A 9,106-nucleotide genomic window follows, 5' to 3' on the forward strand; every position below is an offset into this window, starting at 1 on the left:
ATCGACTCGCACCCGAGTCAAATAACACTAAGGTAGGTACAGAACTCACCAGAAAAGTACCTACACATATCACAATATAAGCACAAATAACTCAAAATAGAATAACAAAAGAATACATACCGGCCACAACATCGGGTGCTGCGCGGACCTCCTCCGCTGTCAGCTGAAAGGCTCTCCCGCGAGCCTTCGGTGCCTCGGCCTTAGCTGGCCGACTCTCTGTAGCTCGAATAGCAGCAGGTACAGCTCCCTGCGCTGATCCCTGAAGCAGCTGCGGGCACTCGGCCTTCCGATGGCCCGTCTGGTTGCAGTGAATGCAAACTGCAAATCCCTTGGGGCAGTCCTTTGCCATGTGCCCCTCCTTGCCACACTTGTAGCGAGACCCTACTCGACATATCCCCTCATGACCCTTGCCGCACTTTCCACAAGTGCGGCCCTTCTGACCTCCTGACCTCGAATCAGCAGGCTTTGCTCGCTTGGCTGCCGGCTGAGACTGTGCCGACCGCCGATCCCTCCCCTGAGACTCCGCCTCCTCCCTGGCCTGAGTCTCTAGCTCGATCTCTCTCTTCCGGGTATTTTCCTGAAGCTCAGAAAATGACCGATAAGACGAGTTCGCCACAAACTCGCGAATATCCCTCCTCAGAATGCTCAAATACCGACTCATACATGCCTGCTCGGTAGACACGTGCTCAGGGCAGAAGAACGCCCTCTCATGGAACATCCTAGTAATCACTGTTACAGACTCTGTCCTCTGCTTGAGGGACAGGAACTCCTGGGCCAACCTTTCCCTCACCACCGGGGGAACATACTCATCTCTGAACATCGTAGTGAACCTCTCCCAAGTCACGGCATTGTGCTCTGCAGGAGTAAAATGAGCTGTCACAAACTTCCATCAATCCTTCGCTCCCAAGCGAAGTTGGTTCAGTGCGAACTGTACCCTCAAGTGCTCTGGACAAGAACAAGTTTAGAAACACCCCTCGATATCAGAAATCCATCTCATAGCAGTAATCGGATCCTGCGCCCCATCAAACTCTGGTGGCTTTGTGTTGCTGAACTCCCGGAACCCACACTTTCAAAAGTCAAAGTCCATTCTGTAAAGACTTACAAGATAGGCATCGGACTCTAAGTCCAACTAGATTCTGGAAATCAATTTACTAATCGCAGTTTCAATTGACAAGATGCTTTTGCTCACTCTCAGTCAAACTGAATTCAGTCAATCTCACTACGAATCTACAGAAGTCAGGCAGTTGATTGCCTTCGACCATACCGATTGAATTCCCCACTTTCTAATGCAATAGAATTGAGAACTCAAAGTACATTCCTATCCCTTAAGTTCCCTATTGAGTACCGATACCGCAAGAAATCCTTCCTCCGGCCAATTATGATCCTCAGCAGCAACAAGGTGCTCCCAAGCGACCCTGGGGACCCAATAGAGCTCACTACCCGCCATTAGCCCTACCCATTCCTACCCTATTCTCCATCCTTCTGACCTGTAAAACCCTTTCTCTGCCCAGAGATCAACCACTCCCCTGGCCTCCTGGTCTCGACTATTCAAAGTTCTGTCCATTTCACCGATACGCAGGCCGTACCATCGAAGAGTGTCATACTTTGCGTGATGTCATCTAGATGAAAATCTTATCAATTGGAACGAAGTTAAGGCATACCTTAAAGCCGCCAATGTCACTGAAGCTACTGGGGATCTAGACTAATCCAATGCCACAACATCAAGGGGGACAAGTCACCACTCAGGGCTCCTATAATGTTGGGTCTTAGAGCCAGTAGAGCGCAGTACAAGCGAATGGAGTGGAATCTACCATTGAAGAAAGATATTTGCTTAACCCAGGCCTTCAGATCGCACTTCCTGCTTAAAGAGGATCGGAAGAAGTTGAAGGTTGAGAAAGAAGGGCTTTTATTTTCATTCATTTTTCCTATTAAAAAAAAAAGAAAAGACCCCCGCTCGAACTAACTTTCAACGCTCGAACTCCAGAACGAAACTCAAGTCATTGCTCATTCCCGCTCATGCTTGCTATAACAATTCCCTTGCCTACTAGACTTGTCTAAGAAAAGATGCACGAGCCACTCTTTCTCTTATATACGGTATTTTAAGATAGTGATTTGAATGCCTATCCCCTGCCTATGCTAAGCCTTTACTACCTACCCTTACCTGTCCGCCTTGAACTACTGCGCCTGCGCATACCTTTTCTTGCTCCATCCAGAAGGTAGCTTGAACTGGCATTGTACAGATAGATAGCCAGTAGAAAGAACTATTCCCAAGCTGGAGAGGTGGGAGAGGAGATAAATTGAAGTGGATCTCCTATCTATATTCGACAGCTTGAAGAGGGCGGATTTAGAAAGCAAAATTTTCATTGAAAGCGATTGTGCCTACCACAGTCAAGTTCGGTATTTACTAGCAAGGAAAAGGGTAGGATCTACCAAGACGGGTGGCATGTGAACCGCTTTGGAGTGAATCGGTTAAGAACCGCAGATGGCACATCGAATCCCCGCAGCCACTTTGCTGAGTTGATAGATAGATAGATGAACTAGCCCGAGGACCAAAGGAGAGTACTTCTTTTGCCATTGGAAGCTGCTGTCAGTAGGCATTCTTTGCGCCAGAAAGAGAGATTGTATTGTAGCTTAACTTCTTAAACAAAGCCGGCTCCAGTTCTATTCAGAATAGGGCAAGAAAAGGGCTTATTCTCGACTATTTCCAATATCAACAAGGTAAGGCGAGGAGGCTCTTTAACTAGACCCCGGGGCTACGCCCGTTTCTGCTTTAGTAGTTGTCTCTATTTCTCTGGTACGGTTGTTTCTGTAGTTGCAACAATCCCCTCTTTCTTATAGGATCCATTATCCGGGATATTGACTTTCTAGATAAGGGGAACTAGCTCACTAGCCAATAGGAGTCTAGGGCGGAGTCGCTAAACCTTCTTTCTTCTTTTTCCGGTGAGTCGGAGACAAAGCACCTAGATAGGGGCCCGTAACGGCACACTTACTCTATGGCAAGAGAGAGAACATAAAGGGCATCAAGGGGGTCATCGGATCTACCCAGGTTGATGGATCAAGAAATGAATGAAAGGTTGGAAGATCCTGCCCAGGGGGAGAAGTCTCAATGGGATGCATTTGCAGAGAGAAAGAGAGATGCCGCTGCTACCAAAGGTGCACCCCGACAAAGCTACACTGCCTGAGGAATCATCCCATTTTCTCATATGAAGTCTATCAGCGGTGCTATTTACTATTCTTTCTAGTTCTGACTTGGGAAGCTGATCTCGATCTCAAGAGAAGCGTGACGATCATTCAAAAGGAGAAGGATCGGACAAAAGAAGGTGGTGACGACGGCCCGGGTGGATAGGATGGGATTCTGACCTCCACACCTGGACGGAGTGGTGACTTTGAGAGGTAGAGAGATTTTAAGCCTAAGCAGAGATCTTTCTTCAAATTCTTGGTCTTGCAGGTTGGTGACCGATCAATCAGTCTCTACGACCGGATCCAGTCTGAGAGATGAGCTAGCTTTCTTTCGGGTGTGAGTGGAGCAGAATGAGTGTGAATTAAGGGTGTGATTGCTTTGATGGAAAGAGTAGCACTCCCGATAAATCGATATCCGGGGGAAAGAAATCCATATCCCTCTAATAGTAGCAGACTGCGAAGTTGAAAATCGAAGGGGAACCAGAAATCTTGATCCATGGTCCCCCGGCTTGAAGTTGAAGCAGACGTCCAGAGGTGCCTTTCTTGATGGAATGAAAGAAATGCCGACCTATAATTCCTGGTCATGAAGTGGAAAAGAAAGAAGTAGCATGGAAAGGAGGTGCGCTGGAAGTGGAAAGATTTTTTATTTCAAAATTTCGTATTAAGATGGATTTGATTTCAAGCCTTCTCTTTTCTTTGCTTTACAGAATTTATCTTTCTATCTATCAGTGAAGACTGAATTTAGGATTTGGCAATTATTGATGGAATTCCTTCCTTCTTTCTTGAAGTGACAGAATTCTTTATTTATTTCAGGAATTTCTTTCAGATATGACGGAATTGATATCGCCGTGAAATCTTTCTTTTTTTTATTGCTTTCTTCTGACTCCTTACGTATACTTCACTCGTTGGGTTCGGCTGTCAGTTTCAAATCTTGAACCAGAATTGATCGATAGAAGTGCTTAAGCTGGAGGTGGAAGCATGAGTTCAGAGTTAGCATCGAAGGATGAAAAAAGACCCCCGGTTGAAGTGCCATCAAATCCAAAGGGCACATGTAGCCATGCCATGAAATACAAAGGGCTAGCCAACAAATGATAAGAAGGGCACGCACGTGAAGCAAGGGGATGGAGGGCAGCCGTCCGGCGATTGAGGACCGCACATATCAAAGATAAAGAATATGAAAACCGAGACTATTTAAGTAGAACTCGGATATACTGACCGGGAGGCCGAGTTGAAAGTAAGGCTTTAAGCGAATTAAGATAGACAATACAATAGATGCTATCTAACTAAGATTTTCAGTCTTAAGCTAATCAGTATTGGTAAGACGGGTACGTAGACGCACAAGAGAGGTTTTCTAGTCTTTTAATTGAATATAGGGGGCAGGGGAATCTAGTAAGAAAGAAAGAGAAAAAGGATAGAAGTCTTACAGGAATTCGATCCAGCCCCGGTTTGAGCATCTCCCTAGCCTACCTACTTTCGAAGCTATCCTTTTGTCTCTCTATCCTTGGTAACGAGAACCTGTGAGACGGCTAGTATACAAGAGTATTCACCACTAATATCTCAGGCACGGTTGTGCGAGATGCGTGAATCGCAATGCTAGTCGTAAGAGATCATTTCTAGTTTAGCAAGGAGAAGGAAGCAACCGGAGAGATCTTCTTTTAAGGACAGGAACGAGCGTAGACAGAGGAGAGAGTTAGAGTGACTCGTTAAAGACAAGAGAAGAAGCAGTCAACGGTTACCAGTTCCGTTAGCCGATTAGCAAGCGGTACCCGAGGAACAGGCTTAGTCAGAGATTCAAAGAGTTAGGTTAGCGATCCTCCTTAACAGAGTCGGGAAAGGGATAGATAAACAGAGTCGGGGTCATAGTACTGAGCCGGAGTGATCAGGGGGAACAATGAGATAGAGCAACGGGAAGAAGGTCGTCGTCTCTTTGGGAAGAGTCCAGCTCCAAGTACGCGGTTCAAGCACAGCTAAATGCACAGAGAGAACAGAGCACCCGGAATCAGCAAGCCATCCAGGGGGCCGGGGCCGCCCCCCACTTAACAACCTAAAAACCCTCCTACCCAATCGGCATTCGGGAAGCGACTAGTCGCTTCTGGCGAAGCTTCTAGAAGGTCGACCACTACATAGAGAGATCCATATACCAGTCATGAGCGATAGCGAAGCCTAGAGAGGCGCAGGGCAGGATCCAAGAGCTTAGAAAGGGTCAGGAAAGGAGCAGAGAAGGGGTTGGATGGGGACTCTTTGGCACCTTAGAGAAATTCCTTTACCTAGGGGATCAAGTGGTAGTTGATCAATGAACTAATATCTTTCGGTATAGGGCGAAGGTAAGGGCTTGGGCATGGCACGAGGGTTGTAAAGCTCAATCTGAATAGATCAATCTGGATTATAGGCCAGCAAGCCCGGAACCAGCAAGTGGGAGCCTGCTGGCAAAGAGAATGTTAGTGAGTCTTAGCCATGATCAGACGAATGGTGTCAAAGACGAGAAAGAAGAAAGAGGATCTCAACTCCTACACTGTCTCGCACAAAGATGTACTCCATCCAACTGAGCCAATAGAAGCGGTTAGAGCCGTTGGCTGATAATGGAGCAGGGAACAGTCATCACGAAAAGGTATCGAACAGTGGAAATACCTATCGGAGCACACTTTAGTATGAGTACTTGTCGCGAACTGGATTCGAACCAGCACCTCTGGGAGCAAAAGACAGGCCCAGCGAACTACCATTCATTCTGATCGCGACTTTGTTTACCCGGTTCCCCTCGCGGCTAAAGGGTACATCCGGGGCCGGTCGCATGGACCTACTTACCTTGCTTGTAGACCAGCTGCAGAGCTAACCCTTGTTCTATTGGTTTGATGCTACCAAGACGATTTCTTTATGCCCATCAAAGGACCTCGAGATGCTAATCCACGAAAAACGAGACGAGAAATTCGAAAGAAAAGAACTGATATACGGAACGAGGGCGACCCGTGGAAATACATCGGTTTCTTACTAGTGCAAAGGAACTCTTTCTTGGCAACTTGGACAACTTCTAACGATGTTTGTCCCGCATATCACTAGATCGATCGGTATCTTTACAAATTTATAAAGCTTTCGTCTCAATTCATACTTAGCCGCGAGCAATCTACGTTTGTGATCTCGTATATTTTGCTTCTCCGACATCTTACTGACTTTCCCCCTCATCTTTTTGAAAAAAGCCGCTCCACGGTGGTAAAGTCTCATCTTGTGTGTTGGCCGAAGTTACAATAGTGACATTGAACCCTCGAACATATTCCTACCTCCCTGTGGCCTAGCAGCAGCGACAGCTGCGGTGGCGGCAGCAGCAGTAGCCTGAGTGACAACAACATATCGCTCATCAAATGTCTCAATCAGGGTGGTCTTGATAGACCCAAATATCTCGGGAATCTCTGCTCGGATGGTTGCGGCTACCTCCTCATGAATCATCCTCCGAATCTCATCGTCACTGGTACCACTGCCCCCTGGGTTGTGGCACGTACCCACCATGATGTCTCTGAAATACAACACAAAATAATCAGAGACTCGCTCGAGTATACTCACACTCGATCACTCCCCCTACTTGTTCCCTGGCATCCCAAGGATTCTTACTTGGACTGCTCACCGACCCGGTGCTTCTAGTAGTACGGGTCCAATACTACCTTCCACACCGCATCGGTAATCACCCCAAGTCCTCCTCCTAGGATTCCAGATAGCAAGTACTCTATATCTCTATAACATACACGTTTTGAAATCGTGTTTTAAGTAAATAATATTATGAAATATTTTGTGATATTGAGTATTGGGTTCTAACAGATAGTTTTTACTAGAAATGAAGTAAAACTATGTTTAGAATCACTCGGAAAATATTGGAAGTCTTATGAGATTCTAATTAAAAGTTAAAATATCGAAATCTAACGAAAATATAAAATTTGAAATAAGTAAAATTTTATTATTAAAAGTTGTAGATAATTTCATTATAAGCATTTAGGCAAAAACCTCATCGAAATCCGAGTTATAACGAAGAAGTTATGATCAATCGAAGATCCGCGACAAAACCGGCACGACACCGAATGACGTAAAAAGTGAGTTTTTGATAAACTACTTTTTAGCCTTGGTGATCTAAATGAAAGTCGTAGTATTTGTTAAACCAAGAATTTTCATTAAAAAAAACGTCCAAATCTGACTTCGTATGAGGAAGTTATGATTTTTCTAAGTTTCGGAATAGTAGTAGACAGCTAAAAACTTGAAATAAATATCGAGCGATATTTAGCCAAAACAATCTAAATGAGAATCGAAGGTCTCGTGAATAGTAGTGCAACGGTAAAAAGACAGACAAAAACAGACGTCGGATGAAGAAGTTATGAATTTTTAACGGATTTTCATGTCCCGGTGGTACTGGTACGTAGCCTCTGGCCATGTAGAGCATGTCTCCGTAAGAGAATGACTTATATTCTATGGCATTGGCAGATGGTTAGACAGGGCTATAAGCCTGAAATCTACCGAAATGTTTAAATCAGAAAGTGTATGTCTTCTGTGCCATTTGGGCCGAAGCTTTATTGATGTATATCAAGTATAGAAATTGTCATGTCTCATTGATCGTATATCTTTGAATCAAATCATTGATTGATATGGAAAGTTTGTCACATGATTCACATATGCCTTCGTTGTTCCTTGTTTCTCTTTGCTTCTACCATATTGAAGTATATATATGGCATAACGTTATATTGTATCTATTATTGAACTCACTAAGCGTCACCGCTTACCCCTCTCAGTGTTTAACAATTGCAGGTAATAAGAATCCAGTATAGTCATATACTTTTGGAAGATTTAGAATAGTTTATACTATTACTTTTGTACTTGAGTTTACGTATGTATAAAAGCTTAAATATCCTGGGTAGTTATGTAACATATAAAAATTTGTAATAGTTGGTTTGTATCCAGTCTTATGTAAACAAGTTATCAATGTAAAATATTGTTTTTTTATGAATATGCAAGTAGCATGTTTTGGAGTAACAATTGTCAAGTATGAAAGTTTGGGTCTTTCAGAAATACGAAAGTTTAGAAAGGGGTTCTTTCAATCTCGCCGAACCCAAACTACTCTCATAAGCTCATTCCCGCTACATACTCGTTCTCAAACAAATCACAGGTAGCAGAAACTCCTAGGCTAAGGCATCACAAATCAGGCTACTTTAGTCCTAAAATATGAAGTACCTAGCCAACTCTCTAGCATGCATAATATATCTCATAAATATCTCATAACACAGAAAGTAAGGGTATTTTGGGAAATCACCGTTCGGGCTCTGGCTGATTGTACACATCGCTCTTTCTCGTTTTTCTCTTAGAACTCTTGCTCGTTTTTTGAAAAATCGTTTCTCTTGGAAAAATTTTCTCAAATCCTCAGTTTGAGTCCAGACTTACCCGAAGGTGCGTCCGAATCCCTCAAACAAGGCTCTGATACCAACTTGTAACGACGTAAATTTTCAAACCAATTTTTTTTCATTTTTAAATCACATAAAACTGATATATTATATTTCATAAAAATCATAAGTGTCTCAAGTCAACATAAATCCATGACAAAAGTCAAATCCCAGAATCCTCAATAAAATCTCGAACAGATGTGTACAATCATACCGGTGCCTTCCCGCGATCCTCTAAGGTACCTGAAACACATAACACATAACACGGTAAGCACGAAGCTTAGTGAGTTCCCCAAAATACCACATACAACAATTAGCCACTCGAGGCTATAACTCTATTTGACCCTCGGATCAGTGTGTCTCAGTGGGACCTTCCAGTCCCACAACTCTGGTGGACCCTCCGGCCCTAACTCTGTGGACCCTCTGGTCCTAACTCTGTGGACCCTCTGGTCCTAACTCTATAAACTCTGAATAATACATAGCAATAATCACATAGAAATAATGCAGTATATCACAGT

This window comes from Lactuca virosa, chromosome 5, assembly GCF_052849685.1.
Source record: "Lactuca virosa cultivar CGN04683 chromosome 5, Lactuca_virosa_CGN04683_v6, whole genome shotgun sequence".
Lineage (NCBI taxonomy): Eukaryota > Viridiplantae > Streptophyta > Magnoliopsida > Asterales > Asteraceae > Lactuca > Lactuca virosa.